This window comes from Pseudophryne corroboree, chromosome 8, assembly GCF_028390025.1.
Source record: "Pseudophryne corroboree isolate aPseCor3 chromosome 8, aPseCor3.hap2, whole genome shotgun sequence".
Lineage (NCBI taxonomy): Eukaryota > Metazoa > Chordata > Amphibia > Anura > Myobatrachidae > Pseudophryne > Pseudophryne corroboree.
This window is the reverse complement of record NC_086451.1, coordinates 441763053-441782996: the sequence shown is the minus strand read 5'-3', so window position 1 is coordinate 441782996 and position 19944 is coordinate 441763053. Positions and strand designations below refer to the sequence as shown.

Genomic DNA, 19944 nt, shown 5'->3' with positions numbered 1-19944 from the left:
TCCTTTCTTTTCGAGTGCCACTGCTAATATGTGTTTACTATTGTGACTCCACCTATGTTATGATGTCACTCTGGTGGCCGTTTTGGCGCTTGTTTGTGATTTGGGGTTAGATAAGGAGCCAGTGAGGCATGGTCAGATAGACTGCTGGCGTTCAAGGATATGGATGAGACAGCTCTGAGATATGGTAGTGTCTCCTGATGAAGGTCAGTACTTGACCGAAAACGTTTGAGGATAACTGAAATCTTTATACTACAATGGGAAGCTGAGTATATGCGGTCTATACATTAAAATTGGTCCATGTTACTGAGAAGTCTGGTGAGTGCTCCGTTTGCATTTTCTACATGTTGTATTATAGGATATAGAAATAACGTACCTATAGCCCTCATTCCGAGTTGATCGCTCGCTAGGTGCTTTTAGCAGCAGTGCACACACTAAGCCGCCGCCCTCTGGGAGTGTACCTTAGCATAGCAGAATTGCTACTAAAAAAATTCATGCCGTTTCTGAGTAGCTCCAGACCTACTCCTTCCTTGCGATGACTGCAGTCTGTTTAGTTCCTGGTTTGACGTCAAACACGCCCTGCGTTCAGCCAGCCACTCCCCCGTTTCTTCAGCCACTCCTGCGTTTTTCCCTGGCACGCCTGCGTTTTTTTAGCACACTCCCTGAAAACGCTGTGTTGCCGCGCAGAAACACCCACTTCCTGTCAATCATACTACGAACACTCGAGCGACTGAAAAACGTTGCTCGAGCTTGGGTAAAACTACAAACTTTTGTGTGAAAGTACTTAGCGCATGTGTGCTGCGTACCATGCGCAGATTTGCCATTTTTGTCACCTAATCGCTGCGAAAAACGGCAACAAGCGATCAACTCGGAATGAGGGCCTATGTGCTAATGATGTGCTTGTGCATCAGATATAGTTTAACTTTGTATTATTCTTGACTAACAGCACTGTGTGGAGTGATCCTGTCATGACTTTTTATGAGTAAGTACCTACATTCTCTTTTTTAATATTCTAACAGATGTTATGTATGATCATATACTTTCAACATTTAATCATTATGGTTATAAAATAATGCTGAATATTGCTCTACAGCTACATAGCATGAATTAGAGTCTCACACATTTTCTTTTCCTCTATTTGTAGTTCACCATCGGAGGAAGAGTCTCAGGAGGAGACGTATGTATATTATAACATGTTGTATTTATAGGACCTCGGGACCCCATCCAGGGCATGTTTTCCAGGTCTCTTCTTTACAGAACCACCAGTGAAATAATTAGCTTCACCTGTGGGTCTTATAAAATTAGTCAGTTAGTAATGAGTACACCTGTGCTCCTGCTAGGTGACCCGGAAAACATGACCGTGTGGGGTGACAGTTTGAGAACTACTGCAATAAAGGGTTAATGGTAACACTGCTCTCACTACTAATAACACCTATTGTTGTTGTTCTGAGTATTATTTATAAAAATGCTACTTTACTGGACCAATGCATCTTCTATTGTCTAAGGCACAGGTTCTCAAACTCGGTCATCAGGACCCCACACAGTGCATGTTTTGCAGGTCTCCTCAGGGAATCGCAAGTGAAATAATTAGCTCCACCTGTGGACCTTTTAAAATGTGTCAGTGAGTAATTAATACACCTGTGCACCTGCTGGGTTACCTGCAAAACATGCACTGTGTGGGGTCCTGAGGACCATGTTTGAGAACCACTGGTCTAAGGTGTTAAAATATTTTTTACAGTTTTAAAATAAGTAATGTCTATTGTTATGTAATTACCTTCTTTATTAATTTGAAGCAAAAAGTCAGTCCCACTGCACAGGCCCACGCACCCGAACTAAGCGTCTGTGTTTTGTTTTTCAGAAAGCCTAGGCGATTCTCGCGCCTGTGGTGGCGTGCCAAGTGCCTAAAGTGAGTAATAACCCGGATTATAATCCCTTCTCATTTTGGCATTACCCTATTTCATGGGTCTTCAACCTGTGGCCCTCCAGCTGCTGTGGAACTACAAATCCCAGCACTGCCTCCATTTTAGCATGTCTTAATAGCAAAACCATGGCAGGGCATGCTGGGATGTGTAGTACTACATCAGCCAGAAGGTCGCAGGTTGAAGACCCATGCCCTATTTTAAGGGTTCATTTACATTGAAGTGGTGGCGACTGGAGCATTACCAGAGATTTCGCCCCCGTTTTAATATAACCTATAAAAGGAGACGTGAATGAGGGATCAGGAATCTCTGACAAAGTGACTGTTTCTTGGCATGTGATGGTATCTAAATGCACATTATTTCCCACTGTAGGTACTTCTGCTGCTGTCTCACAGCAAGTGGCCTTACTGGCCAGTAAGGTAAGTACACAGGAGGCTCACAGGGGTAGGTCACATTACAGGCCAGAGGGATACTGACGCTCGTTACCACAGCACCACAGTAGTGTCAGGGACGTTGTAGAGTTGGTGCCATCTCCTCAGATTGCCTTTAGGGATAGTTATGGTGTTCTGGCAAGATAGCGACTTTACATTCATGGCATGAAGCCTGAATGGTAATTACACGGTGAGAACCAGAATAATGGGGGCTGCGGTCTGCAGCGTCACTTTTCCTCCCAGTCCCTTAAATAATAAGAATGATAACTATACCAGTTCATTCCAATGCTCCACAAACAGCAAAACTATATTCACGAACAGTACTAATACCTCTATTACACCGCCAGCATATAACACGGGTTATTGCATATAGATGTGCATAACCCGTGTGATCTCCCAGCGCCGCCCTCGCTGCGTCACAGGCAATGTCACCAACCCGGCAATATGCCGGGCTGGTGACTGCGGTGGGAAAGGGGGTTGACGTGGGTCGCAGCCAGGTAGCACCCGTGACAGGCTCCCGGCTGTGACCCGCGATTTTTGTTGGAAAAGAGGTATTACACATTGTCTATCAGCAACATCACATTTCTCCTCCCCTGTTCCCCATGTTACTGGAGATAAGAATGTATTCAGTAATAATCACTGGTGGATTTCCCACTAGGTACCCGAGGCCTGGTGGGCGCCACCTGCTGGGATGGGCACAACAGGCCGCTACCCCCTTCAAATGCAATTTATTCAATGGCAGAGGCAGTCTGGGGACCAGGGCTTACTGTGTCTGGACCTATTCTATTACACGCCAGCCCCCTGACAGTGATTTTTTTTTGTTCCCTTAGGTCCCCTTTTTCCTATTCCTCCCCGCACTCTTCTTTCCTCCCCTTCCTATTACTCCCTGCCCTCCCCCCAAAACCGCCATCTGGCACACCTCCCCCCCCCCCTCCCTCCAAAACTGCCATCTGGCGCACCCCCCCCCCCCCCTCCCTCCAAAATCGCCATCCGGCGCACGTCCCCCCCCCCCCCCCCCTTCCCTCCAAAACCACCATCTGGCGCACCTCTCCCTCCAAAACTGCCATCTGGCGCACCTCCCCCCCCCCCCCCCCTCTCCATCCCTCCAAAACCGCCATTTGGCACACATCCCCCCCCCCCCTCCCTCCAAAATCGCCATCTGGCACCACCCCCTCCTCCCTCCAAAACCGCCATCTGGCGCACCCCCCCCCCCCCCCCCCACTCCAATTCAACTCCAGCAGATGAACAGTGAAAGAGGGAAGAGCCACTTATCATCCTGACTCCATGCCCTCCATACACTGAGAGTGGAAGCTACAGCACCAGTGTTTCCTGTAATTTCACAATGAAGGTAAGTCACTTACTGTACCTGTTACACTTATCATTTATTAATAATGTGCAGCAATATATATTAGACATAAAGAGCACTGGAGATTACGCAGTCATCATAATTTTTGACATCCGTGATGTCAACGTGTTCATAATGTTGACATTAAACATGTCGACAGGCAGAATGTCAACACATGAATTTAGGGTTAGGCTGCAGTTAGGGTTATGGTGCAATCAGGGTGAGGGTTATGGTGCAACGTGGGTGAGGATTAATCTAATAATAAGTAATACTTACCAGGAGCCACATCTGCCGGGTTGTGGGTGACAGTACAGATGATCTCCCTGTCTGTAAGATCTCACACCCGCTGAGAGCAAGGGACAGTCTGCAAACTACTTGCCACTGTACACGTGTACTCACACACTGCTGCATACACTTGTATAATGGCAAGTAGTATGCAGACTGTCCCTTGCTCTCAGCATAAGCGAGTCTGTGACCTTGCAGACAGAGTAGCCAGTGTGGTAAGTATTATAGGTGTAATGGGCGGTGGTGGTGAGGTGTTGGAGGACCTGTCATTGTGTGTGTCCCTTATACCTGTGCTAAGGTGTCCCTCCTACTACTAATACTACTGTGCCTAGGGGCTTCCTGACCCCTAAATCGGGGGGGTAATAATCCTGTTTCCACATATGCTATGTATATCACAGTAACAGGACTTTATTTCCACTAATTACAGGTTACCATCACCAGAGACCCCACTCCATTATTCCACCTGCTGGAGACAGCAATAATTACATATATGTGGGGTGGGACCTGGACATGCATGGTGGAAGAAGAAAGTCCTGCAGCTCCCACAACCAATGAGTGTACTGCATTGTCTAATGCACCAAATCTCCTCCTACCAGCATATAAAGGATGATAATAACAACACTGTTATAATGACAATAAAACCTTTGAATCTTAAATCATCCTGGGTCTTAAGTCAGTGGTTACCCTGAGACTCCTGCTTACCTGTACCTGATGTCCATCTACTGACCTCTGTGTGCTTCCCTGATCCTCCACTCTGCACTGCGGCCCGCCACGCTTCCAGATGCTAAGCCGCCATTACTCTGCTCTCCTGTCTGTGGCCCCGCTGTCTGGTGGAGCTTCTATTCCTGCCTCTGGATTACTCACAGCTGCCTGTCCCCTTCCTGCTGAATGCTCCTATGGCGCTGACCCTCTGTTGTGGTCTCCGGACTACCACCATCTTCAAAGCCTCTTGCTGATTGCTGTGTTGCTCCAGGCGCCGCTGCAGCTGCTCAGTGGTACTGCAGGCCGAGGAACTGAAAAAACAAAAAGTAGTGATTTACACAATAATAGCTCTGACTGAAATTGCACATATTGCTGAACATCTTCCAGATGAAGACAGTAACAATGGATATCCTAGGTGACGTTTATTGAGGAGCTACAAAAGACCAGAGAACACAATTCATGCTCCTTCACCACCACCTAGAAATAGGGTCAGAGGTGCTGAAAGAGAAACTGGCAAAAGAGCAGAGCACTGCTGCCAATGTTAGTGCTGGGAGGAGAAGACAAGGGCCCTGCACGTCAGAGCTTAGGTATTATGGGGAAGGGGAGAACAGGGGGAAGGTGACCTGGTAAGGATATGTGGAGGAGATGTGCAGGGTCTCTGGATACAGAAGCTGCTGTCCTAGAGGATCCATAACTATTCCTAGTAGCTGTGTGTGGGTGTGAGGTTTAGGCCTCAGTATTCCTATGCCCCCGGTACTGATAATGATGTGGGTATACCTGCACAGTCTCATTCCAGAACACTCGCTGGCCTGATTCAGAGTTACACACTAGTCGCCCATATAAGCGGTAACACTGTGTGTCTGTGACATAGATGCTGCTGTATAGTCACCTATAGTCAGAGCTGCACACACCTATGCAGCCACTCCGCCCCCGCCGATCCACATGTGGATGTAGCCATCACTACTATCGCATTGGTTCCTCTCCTCTGTGTAAAAGCCGTATTCCTGTCTACACTCCCGCCACGCTCCCTTACCCTACATGTGACTATGCCGTTACCTCCCAGTTACATCTACTCATCTGGAGGCTGGATTGTGCCCGCAGCTGCTCAAAGTCACATACAGTATGCTCCGCTGCAGAGTGGTCTACACAGCGGGGCTAATTCAGATCCCAAAGAACCTGCATCCTGCGCAAAAGTACCGATGTCTACCTCTGCACCACTACACCTTGCCCAGACACCTCTGCAGCACTGCACCTTGCCCAGACACCTCTGCAGCACTGCACCTTGCCCAGACACCTCTGCGCCACTGCACCTTTGCGGCACTGCACCTTGCCCAGACACCTTTGGAGCACTGCGCCTTGCCCAGCCACCTTTGCCGCACTGCATCTTGCCAACACACCTCTGTGCACTGCACCTTACCCAGACACCTCTGCAGCACTGCACCTTGCCCAGACACCTTTGAGGTACTGCACCTTGCCCAGCCACCTCTGCGGCACTGCACCTTGCCCAGCCACCTCTGCGGCACTGCACCTTGCCCAGCCACCTCTGCAGCACTGCACCTTGCCCAGACACCTCTGCAGCACTGCACCTTGCCCAGACACCTCTGCGGCACTGCACCTTGCCCAGACACCTCTGCGGCACTGCACCTTACCCAGCCACCTCTGCAGCACTGCACCTTGCCCAGCCACCTTTGCGGCACTGCACCTTGCCCAGCCACCTTTGCGGCACTGCACCTTGCCCAGCCACCTTTGCGGCACTGCACCTTGCCCATCCACCTTTGCGGCACTGCACCTTGCCCAGCCACCTTTGCGGCACTGCACCTTGCCCAGCCACCTCTGTGGCACTGCAATTTGCCCAGCCACCTTTGCTGCATAGCACATTACACTAGCCACCTTTAACACACTCACATAGATGCACAGCGGCCTGACACACACACATAACACACATATATTCACAGCAGCCTGACACACACGGGACGCAGTTAAAAATAAGAATTTACTTACCGATAATTCTATTTCTCATAGTCCGTAGTGGATGCTGGGGACTCCGTAAGTACCAGGGGGAATAGCGGCTCCGCAGGAGACTGGGCACACCTAAAGAAAGCTTTAGGACTATCTGGTGTGCACTGGCTCCTCCCCCTATGACCCTCCTCCAAGCCTCAGTTAGGATACTGTGCCCGGACGAGCGTACACAATAAGGAAGGATTTTGAATCCCGGGTAAGACTCATACCAGCCACACCAATCACACCGTATAACCTGTGATCTGAACCCAGTTAACAGCATGATAACAGAGGAGCCTCTGAAAGATGGCTCACAACAATAATAACCCGATTTTTGTAACAATAACTATGTACAAGTATTGCAGACAATCCGCACTTGGGATGGGCGCCCAGCATCCACTACGGACTATGAGAAATAGAATTATCGGTAAGTAAATTCTTATTTTCTCTAACGTCCTAAGTGGATGCTGGGGACTCCGTAAGGACCATGGGGATTATACCAAAGCTCCCAAACGGGCGGGAGAGTGCGGATGACTCTGCAGCACCAAATGAGAGAACTCCAGGTCCTCCTCAGCCAGGATATCAATTTTGTAGAATTTTACAAACGTATTTGCTCCTGACCAAGTAGCTGCTCGGCAAAGTTGTAAAGCCGAGACCCCTCGGGCAGCCGCCCAAGATGAGCCCACCTTCCTTGTGGAGTGGGCATTTACAGATTTTTGGCTGTGGCAGGCCTGCCACAGAATGTGCAAGCTGAATTGTACTACAAATCCAACGAGCAATAGTCTGCTTAGAAGCAGGAGCACCCAGCTTGTTGGGTGCATACAGGATAAACAGCGAGTCAGATTTCCTGACTCCAGCCGTCCTGGAAACATATATTTTCAGGGCCCTGACAACGTCTAGCAACTTGGAGGCCTCCAAGTCCCTAGTAGCCGCAGGCACCACAAATAGGTTGGTTCAGGTGAAACGCTGAAACCACCTTGGGGAGAAACTGAGGACGAGTCCTCAATTCCGCCCTGTCCGAATGGAAAATCAGATAAGGGCTTTTTCAGGATAAAGCCGCCAATTCTGACACGCGCCTGGCCCAGGCCAGGGCCAACAGCATGACCACTTTTCATGTGAGATATTTTAACTCCACAGATTTAAGTGGTTCAAACCAATGTGACTTTTGGAACCCAAAACTACATTGAGATCCCAAAGTGCCACTGGAGGCACAAAAGGAGGCTGTATATGCAGTACCCCTTTTACAAACGTCTGAACTTCAGGGACTGAAGCTAGTTCTTTTTTGGAAGAAAATTGACAGGGCCGAAATTTGAACCTTAATGGACCCCAATTTCAGGCCCATAGACACTCCTGTTTGCAGGAAATGTAGGAATCGACCCAGTTGAATTTCCTCCGTCGGGCCTTACTGGCCTCGCACCACGCAACATATTTTCGCCAATTGCGGTGATAATGTTTTTGCGGTTACATCCTTCCTGGCTTTGATCAGGATATGGAATGACTTCATCCGGAATGCCTTTTTTCCTTCAGGATCCGGCGTTCAATCGCCATGCCGTCAAACGCAGCCGCGGTAAGTCTTGGAACAGACAGGGTCCTTGCTGGAGCAGGTCCCTTCTTAGAGGTAGAGGCCACGGATCCTCCGTGAGCATCTCTTGAAGTTCCAGTTACCAAGTCCTTCTTGGCCAATCCGGAACCACGAATATAGTGCTTACTCCTCTCCATCTTATCAATCTCAGTACCTTGGGTATGAGAGGCAGAGGAGGGAACACATACCCTGACTGGTACACCCACGGTGTTACCAGAGCGTCTACAGCTTATTGCCTGAGGGTCCCTGGACCTGGCGCAATACCTGTCGAGTTTTTAATCATGTGGAAGACTTCTGGGTGAAGTCCCCACTCTCCCGGGTGGAGGTCGTGCTGAGGAAGTCTGCTTCCCAGTTGTCCACCCCCGGAATGAATACTGCTGACAGTGCTATCACATGATTTTCCGCCCAGCGAAGAATCCTTGCAGCTTCTGCCATTGCCCTCCTGCTTCTTGTGCCACCCTGTCTGTTTACGTGGGTGACTGCCGTGATGTTGTCCGACTGGATCAACACCGGCTGACCTTGAAGCAGAGGTCTTGCTAAGCTTAGAGCATTGTAAATGTCCCTTAGCCTCAGGATATTTATGTGAAGTGATGTCTCCAGGCTTGACCATAAGCCCTGGATATTCCTTCCCTGTGTGACTGCTCCCCAGCCTCGCAGGCTGGCATCCGTGGTCACCAGGACCCAGTCCTGAATGCCTAATCTGCGGCCCTCTAGAAGATGAGCACTCTGCAACCACCACAGGAGGGACACCCTTGTCCTTGGTGACAGGGTTATCCGCTGATGCATCTGAAGATGCAACCCGGACCATTTGTCCAGCAGGTCCCACTGGAAAGTTCTTGCGTGGAATCTGCCGAATGGGATTGCTTCGTAGGAAGCCACCATTTTACCCAGAACCCTTGTGCATTGATGCACTGAGACTTGGCTCGGTTTTAGGAGGTTCCTGACTAGCTCGGATAACTCCCTGGCTTTCTCCTCCGGGAGAAACACCTTTTTCTGGACTGTGTCCAGGATCATCCCTAGGAACAGAAGACACGTCGTCGGAACCAGGTGCGATTTTGGAATATTGAGAATCCAATCGTGCTGCCGCAACACTACCTGAGATAGTGCTACACTGACCTCCAACTGTTCCCTGGATCTTACCCTTATCAGGGAATTGTCCAAGTAAGGGATAACTAAAATTCCCTTCCTTTGAAGGAATATCATCATTTCGGCCATTACCTTGGTAAAGACCCGGGGTGCCGTGGACCATCCATACGGCAGCGTCTGTACTGATAGTGACAGTTCTGTACCATAAACCTGAGGTACCCTTGGTGAGAAGGGTAAATTTTTACATGAAGGTAAGCATCCTTGATGTCCCGAGACATCATGTAGTCCCCTTCTTCCAGGTTCGCAATCACTGCTCTGAGTGACTCAATCTTGAATTTGAACCTCTGTATGTAAGTGTTCAAAGATTTTAGATTTAGAATCGGTCTCACCGAGCCGTCCGGCTTCGGTACCACAACAGTGTGGAATAATACCCCGTTCCCTGTTGCAGGAGGGGTATCTTGATTATCACCTGCTGGGAATACAGCTGTGAATGGCTTCCAAAACTGTCTCCCTGTCAGAAGGAGACATCGGTAAAGCCGACTTTAGGAAACGGCGAGGGGGAGACGTCTCGAATTCTAATTTGTACCCCTGAGATATCACCTCAGGGGTCTACTTGCGAGTGAGCCCACTGCGCGCTGAAATTCATTGAGACGGGCCCCCCACCGTGCCTGATTCTGCTTGTAAAGCCCCAGCGTATACTGAGGGCTTGGCAGAGGCGGGAGAGGGTTTCTGTTCCTGGGAACTGGCTGATTTCTGCAGCCTTTTTCCTCTCCCTCTGTCACGGGGCAGAAATGAGGAACCTTTTGCCCGCTTGTCCACGAAAAGACTGCGCCTGATAATACGGCGTCTTCTCATGTTGAGAGGCGACCTGGGGTACAAACGTGGAATTCCCAGCTGTTGCCGTGGCCACCAGGTCTGAAAGACCGACCCCAAATAACTCCTCCCCTTAATAAAGCAATACTTCCAAATGCCGTTTGGAATACGCATCACCTGACCACTGACGTGTCCATAACCCTCTACTGGTAGAAATGGACAACGCACTTAGACTTGATGCCAGTCGGCAAATATTCCGCTGTGCATCACGCATATATAGAAATGCACCGTTTAAATGCTCTATAGGCAAAAATATACTGTCCCTATCTAGGGTATCAATATTTTCAGTCAGGGAATTCGACCACGCCAACCCAGCACTGCACATCCAGGCTGAGGTGATTGCTGGTCGCAGTATAACACCAGTATGTGTGTAAATACCTTTTAGGATACCCTCCTGCTTTCTATCAGCAGGATCCTTAAGGGCGGCCATCTCAGGCGAAGGTAGAGCCCTTACAAGCGTGTGAGCGCTTTATCCACCCTAGGGGGTGTTTCCCAACGCACCCTAACCTCTGGCGGGAAAGGATATAATGCCAATAACATTTTAGAAATTATCAGTTGTTATCGGGGGAAACCCACGCATCATCACACACCTCATTTAATTTCTCAGATTCAGGAAAACTACAGGTAGTTTTTCCTCACCGAACATAATACCCCTTTTTTGGTGGTACTCGTATTATCAGAAATGTGTAAAACATTTTTCATTGCCTCAATCATGTAACGTGTGGCCCTACTGGAAGTCACATTTGTCTCTTCACCGTCGACACTGGAGTCAGTATCCGTGTCGGCGTCTATATCTGCCATCTGAGGTAACGGGCGCTTTAGAGCCCCTGACGGCCTATGAGACGTCTGGACAGGCACAAGCTGAGTAGCCGGCTGTCTCATGTCAACCACTGTCTTTTATACAGAGCTGACACTGTCACGTAATTCCTTCCAACAGTTCATCCACTCAGGTGTCGACCCCCTAGGGGGTGACATCACTATTACAGGCAATCTGCTCCGTCTCCACATCATTTTCCTCCTCATACATGTCGACACAAACGTACCGACATACAGCACACACACAGGGAATGCTCTGATAGAGGACAGGACCCCACTAGCCCTTTGGGGAGACAGAGGGAGAGTTTGCCAGCACACACCAGAGCGCTATCTCCTATATAATAGCCCAGATCTGTGATTTTGTGATTCATTTGCTAACGCTGGGCGGAGTCACAACAGTGGGCGGAGTTAGTCAAATGAGTCACAGATCTGGCCAAATCTATAGGACACTAGGAGCAGCTGCAGAAGCAGATAGTATGGACATGGCACAGGCAGGGTGCATACCTCCCAGCTTCTTCAGGACACACACACACACACACACACACACCGAAAAGGGGGCGTGGCTTCACGGGAGGGCCCCGTTTTCGTCAGTGAGGGGGCATGCCCAGCGCTCTGTGAGCTGCTGGCATGCCCCCAGGGGCTGATTATGAGTCCGGGGGGCACAGGGTACTTGAGAAAGGGGAGCCCTATCTCATTGCTGTGCCTGCTGTGGGGTTGGGGGCGTGGCCTAATCGCGGGACGCGAGGCCACGCCCCTTATGCAAATTCCGGGATATATATATATTTTTTTATGGCATTTTGGCCCCTCAGCTAGGGCTAAATTCAGAGGAGGTGGTCGCTTCCCCCTACACACCCGCAGAGGCAGAAGAAAGCAGGGAGACTGCTGCCTCCCTGCAAAACCACAGACCTGCCAATACGCAGCAGCGTGTGCCGACTGTAGCACAATGTTGTTGCTGGCAGGGCGGTGAGCTTCTGAGCTGGGACAGAGCTACTCCAGCCGGGGGGCCCCCTAAAACTGTGGGGCCAACGGTACGTACCGCCTGCCGCCCCCCTTAATCCGGCTCTGCTGCTGGAACCCCCCCCTTAATCCGTACCCCCTGATGCCCCCTCTCCCTCTGTCTCCACTATTCACCGCTGCTCTGCTAAGCAGAACAGCGAGTACATGAGCTTTCCAACTGCCCCCCCCCCCCCCCCCCCACCGTGGGACACTGCGACCCGCGGGTGGGACAGCGGGACAGACCCCAAAGAATGGGACTGTCCCGCGAAAATTGGGACATTTGGGAGGTTTGGGGGTGTGTGAGGGGGTATGCCATACTTGACCCCCACATCAGCATACTCAGCAGGGTCTCTCTGGCGGGGAGGAGCGTCACTTTCTGGCACACTCCACGCTTCTTAGCTGTAGTTTTGTGGGGCACCTGATGCTGTGCACTTTCCGTACTGCCTCTGTTATCTCCAGCCCCGGCAACCCCACCGCTAGCTGCAGCGCTGCCACCCGCAGTGAGGTGCGCCCAGCTCCTTCACACACTTTAGCCGGCGGGTAGCGCTGCAGAAGTCCGCGCTGCTTTCAGGCTCTGACCCCCTCCTCCCTCCAGCCGCAGCATCTCCTGGGGGCTAACCAGTCATTTCCAGTCTCACCTTACCACAGTGCCCGGCAGCTGCGCGAGGTCTGCGGTGTGTGACTGAGGAGGGGGGGAGGGATGCGGACGGGCAGAGGAAGCAGGACTACAGCCTAAGAGAGTCAGCCATGCCAAGTCTCCACCAGCAGCAGATCCCAACAGGTTGGAGTGGAACAGCAGCAGCCAGCAGCAGTGACTCCGGTAACACACATCTGTCTGTCACCACTGTTCTGTCCCTAATACCAATCTCTCCCGTGCCCTGTGTTCTGTCATGTCCCTGTCACCCCTGGCCTTGACCTGCCACCCTTATCCTGGCCCTTTCACCCTTATCCTGGCCCTGTCATCCTTATGCTGGCCCTGCTACCCCTATCCTGGCCCTGTCACCCCTGTGCTTGCCCTGTCAACCCTATACTGGCCCTGTCACCCCTGTCCTGGTCCTGCCGCCCCTACACTGACCCTGTCACCCCTATCATGTCCCTGTCATTTCTGTCCTGGCCCCGTCGCCCGTGTCCTGGCCCCGTCACCCGTGTCCTGGCCCCGTCACCCCTGTCCTGGCCCCGTCACCCCTGTCCTGGCCCCGTCACCCCTGTCCTGGCCCCGTCATCCCTGTTCTGACCTTGTCACCCCTGTCCTGGCCCAGTCAACCCTGTCCTGACCCTGTCACCCCTGTCCTGGCCCTGTTACTGCATACCCTCCAACTAGCTTTTTGGCAGGTACAGTACCCGCAGCACCTCCAGACCTCTCCCCAATGCACCACACCTCCGCACCTTCCCCTCCACCACATGCGGCACTCCACCCCTCCCCCACATGCTGTGCCTCCAGACCCCCTACACCACCCGCGGCTCCCACTCCTCCGCCCCTTCACCACCCCCAGCAATCTCCAGGCCCCCTCCACCATTCACCCCCCTTATATGTCTCCCCCACACCTGCCCCCCTCCACCCGCAGCATCTGCAGACACCCTCCTCCATCCGCGGTCCCCCCCTCACCCACCCCTCCCCCACCAATTGCACCCCCGCACCTGCCCCTCCACCACCTGCAGCACCTCCGGACCTCCTTCCCCATCCGCCGCAACACCCGTACCTGCCCCTCCCCTACCCATGGCGCCTGCGGACCCCTACCCCACCAGCGGCACTCCCGCCCCTTCCCATCCCACAGCACCTCCGGAACCCTTCACCCATCTGCAACATCCCCACACCTGCCCCTCCCCCACCCATGGCACCCCTGCCCCTCCCCCACCTGCAGTGCCTCCGGACCCCTCCCCCATCTGCATCCCCCACTCCTCTGCCACTCCCCCACCCGCAGCACCTCCCAACCCTTCCCCATCCGGGCCCCACCCCCACCATCCGCAGCATCTACAGACACCATCCGCAGTACCCTCCGCACCCGCTACATTCTGTACATTGTGGCCTGCAGGTGCTGTTCACGCCGTCGCAAGGGGCTGCGCCTCCTTCACCATCGCACACCCTTTCATTGTGCAGTATTTAACCACTAACAAAGGAATGCAGGTGATACTCCATATAACACAAATATTGAACCCCAGAAAGGCATGCAAGGGTTAAGGGGGCGTATCCCCTTGCGACGGTGTAAAGAGCGCCCGTAGGGCGCGATGAAGCACCTAGTATATATATATATATATATATATATATATATATATACACATATACAGGGATAACCTTATATAAGTGTTTTTCCCCTTATAGCTGCTGTATAGTTAATACTGCGCCTAATTAGTGCCCCCCTCTCTTTTTTAACCCTTTCTGTAGTGTAGTGACTGCAGGGGAGAGCCAGGGAGCTTCCCTCCAACGGAGCTGTGAGGGAAAATGGCGCCAGTGTGCTGAGGAGATAAGGCCGCCGATAAGGGGGCGGAGCCTATCACCCGTTTTTCTATGTATTCTGGCAGGGGTTAAATGCATCCATATAGCCCAGGAGCTATATGTGATGCATTTCTTTTGCCATCCAAGGTGTTTTTATTGCGTCTCAGGGCGCCCCCCCCCAGCGCCCTGCACCCTCAGTGACCGAAGTGTGCTGAGAGCAATGGCGCACAGCTGCAGTGCTGTGCGCTACCTTGTTGAAGACAGGACGTCTTCTGCCGCCGATTTTCCGGACCTCTTCTGCCTTCTGGCTCTGTAAGGGGGCCGGCGGCGCGGCTCTGGGACCGGACTCCACGGCTGGACCTGTGTTCGATCCCTCTGGAGCTAATGTCCAGTAGCCTAAGAAGCCCAATCCACTCTGCACGCAGGTGAGTTCGCTTCTTCTCCCCTTAGTCCCTCGATGCAGTGAGCCTGTTGCCAGCAGGTCTCACTGAAAATAAAAAACCTAAACTAAAACTTTCACTAAGAAGCTCAGGAGAGCCCCTAGTGTGCACCCTTCTCGTTCGGGCACAGAGATCTAACTGAGGCTTGGAGGAGGGTCATAGGGGGAGGAGCCAGTGCACACCAGATAGTCCTAAAGCTTTCTTTAGATGTGCCCAGTCTCCTGCGGAGCCGCTATTCCCCATGGTCCTTACGGAGTCCCCAGCATCCACTTAGGACGTTAGAGAAATACCGGCTGTCGGTATCCCGAAGTTTAGGAGACAGACGCCGGAATCCCGACAGCTGGTGAAATATAGCCGGACGGTATCCTGACCTCCGCATAATACACCCACTCGGTTGGTGGGACCTCGCCACCAAACGAGTGGCAATATAACATATGGCGAGCGAAGCGAACCCGCTATACGAGTCGTTGCTGGCACCCTGTCTATCGGTAAAACATACAAATTCCAAACACACACAGGACACACAGCACCGGGCTCCCTCACACATGACACACACAGGAGGGGCATCAGCAGCACCGGGCTCTCTCACACATGACACACACACACACAGGAGGGGCAGCAGCAGCACCGGGCTCTCTCATACATGACACACACACACAGGAGGGGCAGCAGCAGCACCGGGCTCTCTCATACATGACACACACACACACACAGGAGGGGCAGCAGCAGCACCGGGCTCTCTCACACATGACACACACACACAGGAGGGGCAGCAGCAGCACCGGGCTCTCTCACACATGACACACACACACACAGGAGGGGCAGCAGCAGCACCGGGCTCTCTCACACATGACACACACACACACAGGAGGGGAAAATTCAGAACCGGGCTCTCTCACACATGACACACACAGGAGGGGCAGCAGCAGCACCGGTCTCTCTCACACATGACACACACACAGGAGGGGCAGCAGCAGCACCGGGCTCTCTCACACATGACACACACAGGAGGGGCAGCAGCAGCACCGGGTTCTCTCACACATGACACACACAGGAGGGGCAGCAGCAGCACCGGGCTCTCTCACACATGACACACACAGGAGGGGCAGCAGCAGCACCGGGCTCTCTCACACATGACACACACAGGAGGGGCAGCAGCAGCACCGGGCTCTCTCACACATGACACACACAGGAGGGGCAGCAGCAGCACCGGGCTCTCTCACACATGACACACACACAGGAGGGGCAGCAGCAGCACCGGGCTCTCTCACACATCACACACACAGGAGGGGCAGCAGCAGCACCGGGCTCTCTCACACATGACACACACACAGGAGGGGCAGCAGCAGCACCGGGCTCTCTCACACATGACACACACACAGGAGGGGCAGCAGCAGCACCGGGCTCTCTCACACATCACACACACAGGAGGGGCAGCAGCAGCACCGGGCTCTCTCACACATGACACACACACAGGAGGGGCAGCAGCAGCACCGGGCTCTCTCACACATGACACACACACAGGAGGGGCAGCAGCACCGGGCTCTCTCACACATGACACACACACACAGGAGGGGCAGCAGCAGCACCGGGCTCTCTCACACATGACACACACAGGAGGGGCAGCAGCAGCACCGGGCTCTCTCACACATGGCACACACAGGAGGGGCAGCAGCAGCACCGGGCTCTCTCACACAGGAGCGGAAAATGCAGAACCGGGCTCTCTCACACATGACACACACACACACACACACGAGGGGCAGCAGCAGCACTGGGTTCTCTCACACATGACACAGACACACACACACGAGGGGCAGCAGCAGCACCGGGCTCTCTCACACATAAAGGAGGGGCAGGCAGCCTCTCCTTGTCCCGCAGCATGTCACCCATCATGTCCTCAGGCAGCTGGCTCACTGCGTCCTTGGCCTCCTGGCTGCACATGCGCAGAACAGACCCCACACACGTGCAGCACAGACCCAGCACACCGGCAGTACAGATCCCACACACGCGCAGCACAGACCCAGCACACCGGCAGTACAGACCCCGCACACGCACACAGTACAGACCCAGCACACCGGCAGTACAGACCCCGCACACCGGCAGTACAGACCCCGCACACGCACACAGTACAGACCCCGCACACGCACACAGTACAGACCCCGCACACGCACACAGTACAGACCCCGCACACGCACACAGTACAGACCCAGCACACGCACACAGTACAGACCCAGCACACCGGCAGCACAGATCCCACACACGCACACAGTACAGACCCAGCACACCGGCAGTACAGACCCCACACACGCGCAGCACGGACCCTGCACTGGAGTAGATGTGAGGACATTGGAGGTGTATGTAAGCCATTGGGTGTGTGTGCATCTGGCTCATAGTGCTGCGGCTGTAATTAGGAGGAGCGATGACTGTCAGCTCTCATAACATGAGCTGCCACCCCCAGTATGTACAGTGCTGTGTACCGGGCACGCCATGTCCTCCATGTGAGTGTAATAATAAGGGCAGTGTGTGCAGGGAGGCGGCGCTGTACGGCGGAACAGCAGCTATATACTGGCAGCAGTGATACAGGCAGGGGCAGTGTGTGCGGCGGTACAGCAGCTATATACAGGCAGCAGTGATACAGGCAGTGTGTGCAGCGGTAAAGCAGCTATATACAGGCAGCAGTGATACAGGCAGTGTGTGCAGCGGTACAGCAGCTATATACAGGCAGCAGTGATACAGGCAGTGTGTGCAGCGGTACAGCAGCTATATACAGGCAGCAGTGATACAGGCAGTGTGTGCAGCGGTACAGCAGCTATATACAGGCGGCGGCTGTGTGTGCGGCGGTACGGGTGGTCTTCAGTATGCCGACTGTCGGGCTCCCGGCGCCGGTATGCTGCTCGCCGGGAGCCCGGCCGCCGGCATGCCATACTACACCTGGCGGTACAGCAGCTATATACAGGCGGCAGTGATACAGGACAGGGGCTGTGTGTGCGGCGGTACAGCAGCTATATACAGGCGGCAGTGATACAGGACAGGGGCTGTGTGTGCAGCGGTACAGCAGCTATATACAGGCGGCAGTGATACAGGAAAGGGGCTGTGTGTGCGGCGGTACAGCAGCTATATACAGGCGGCAGTGATACAGGCAGGGGCTGTGCAGCGGTACAGCAGCTATATACAGGCGGCAGTGATACAGGAAAGGGGCTGTGTGTGCGGCGGTACAGCAGCTATATACAGGCGGTAGTTTATACAGGCAGGGGCTGTGAGGCGGTACAGCAGCTACATACAGGTGGCAGTGATACAGGCAGGGGCTGTGTGTGCAGCGGTACAGCATCTACATACTGGCAGCAGTGATACAGGCAGGGGCTGTGCAGCGGTACAGCAGCTATATACAGGCGGCAGTGATACAGGAAAGGGGCTGTGTGTGCGGCGGTACAGCAGCTATATACAGGCGGCAGTTGTACAGGCAGGGGCTGTGAGGCGGTACAGCATCTACATACAGGTGGCAGTGATACAGGCAGGGGCTGTGTGTGCAGCGGTACAGCATCTACATACTGGCAGCAGTGATACAGGCAGGGGCTGTGCAGCGGTACAGCAGTTATATACAGGCAGCAGTGATACAAGGCAGGGGCTGTGAGGCGGTACAGCAGCTACATACAGGCAGCAGTGATACAAGGCAGGGGTTGCGTGTGCGGCGGTACAGCATCTACATACTGGCAGCAGTGATACAGGCAGGGGCTGTGCACCGGTACAGCAGCTATATACAGGCAGCAGTGATACAAGGCAGGGGTTGCGTGTGCGGCGGTACAGCATCTACATACTGGCAGCAGTGATACAGGCAGGGGCTGTGCACCGGTACAGCAGCTATATACAGGCAGGGGCTGTGCGGCGGTACAGCAACTACATACAGGCAGGGGCTGTGCGGCGGTACCAGACCCTCCAACATGACCCGCCCCACTAGGTACAAAATGCTCTGTTCCTGGACTTCCCTCTTAATTTATGATTTCCATCACCTGTGTTGAACTAGTTAAATGATAAGAAAGCTGTTTCTTCACAGGTGATGGCAATAATAAATTAAGAGGGAAGTCCAGATACAGAGCATTTTGTACCTAGTGGGGCGGTAGCTGCTAGAATCAAGTGGGCTAAGGGACCTTTTCCATTTGGGGGAGGAGTTACGACACAAGGGGGAGGAGCTACGCCAGCGGGATAGTTCCTCTACTGTCCACGCCACCAACTATTACCTTTAGTAATTAGGTGGTGAGCGAAGCGGAGCGGAGCGAGCCACCGTGCCCGAAGCGTGGCGAGCGAAGCGAGCCCGCGAGGGTACTTTTCGGGTACCATGTTCGCCCGTAGCTCCTCCCCCTGGTGACGTAGCTCCTCCCCTAGATACGTCACAAGGTCCCTTCAGCCCCTCCGATATAGAACCAACCCTAGTGGGGCGGGTCATGTTGGAGAGTATGCGGTACAGCAGCTATATATAGGCGGCAGTGATACAGGCAGTGCGGCGGTACAGCAGCTATATACAGGAGGGGGTTGCTGTGTGTGTGTGTGTGTGACCGAACACACACCTTATCAGCGTCACTCACCGGCGCTATCTCCCTGCAGTTGGAGACAAGTAACCCGAACACACACAGCTCGGTCTATCATTATTGGCTGCTGCTGCTCTGCACACACCCACGTGACCCGACGCTCAGCTGACTCTGGTCATGTGAATGGGTGTAGTGGAGGCTCCCGGAAGTGTCCTGCAGTATAGCGTAGGTAGCGTCTAGATTACCTTCGTGGAGAGGACCTTTCCCATAACCCCCTGGGAACCGTCTCCACTGGCGAGTATTCAATGGTGTTGGCATAAAGTAAGGGCGGAAGTGGCGGCGTTAGGAACCCTCCCGGTGTGCGTTCCAAAGGCCGGAAATACGGCTAAGGTCATCTGTTACGCCCCGGAGACGGAAGTTACTGCAAGAACCCGGAAGTGTACTGTCGGCTGTTGGCTGCGTTCTAGCCCTTGTCAGTTGTCCGTGTCTCAGGTCACCAGGGAGACCGGGATCGCAG

General features: G+C 53.3%; 1 protein-coding gene and 2 long non-coding RNA genes across 11 annotated transcripts in view; 2 read left to right on the top strand and 1 right to left on the bottom strand.

Annotated features, from left to right (window-relative positions):
- The window catches only part of LOC134949498 (uncharacterized), a 27793-nt gene extending 8215 nt beyond the window's left edge, over positions 1-19578 (bottom strand). The window contains exons 1-2 of the long non-coding RNA XR_010183169.1: positions 19485-19578; positions 4680-4990 (exon numbers count right to left, since the gene is read on the bottom strand). This is a non-coding gene — a long non-coding RNA (uncharacterized LOC134949498). The remainder of the gene's footprint in view (positions 1-4679; positions 4991-19484) is intronic.
- On the top strand, positions 3577-4633 carry LOC134947945 (uncharacterized). The gene is made up of 2 exons (XR_010182876.1): positions 3577-3695; positions 4405-4633. It is a non-coding gene; the product is annotated as an uncharacterized LOC134947945 (long non-coding RNA).
- The window catches only part of BAG6 (BAG cochaperone 6), a 117863-nt gene continuing 117376 nt past the window's right edge, over positions 19458-19944 (top strand). For 6 of the 9 annotated variants that reach the window (XM_063938107.1, XM_063938102.1, XM_063938106.1 and 3 more), the window contains exon 1: positions 19459-19944. The gene's annotated coding sequence lies outside the window, so the exon portion shown is untranslated. The other 3 variants (XM_063938105.1, XM_063938101.1, XM_063938099.1) reach the window with 1 other exon arrangement.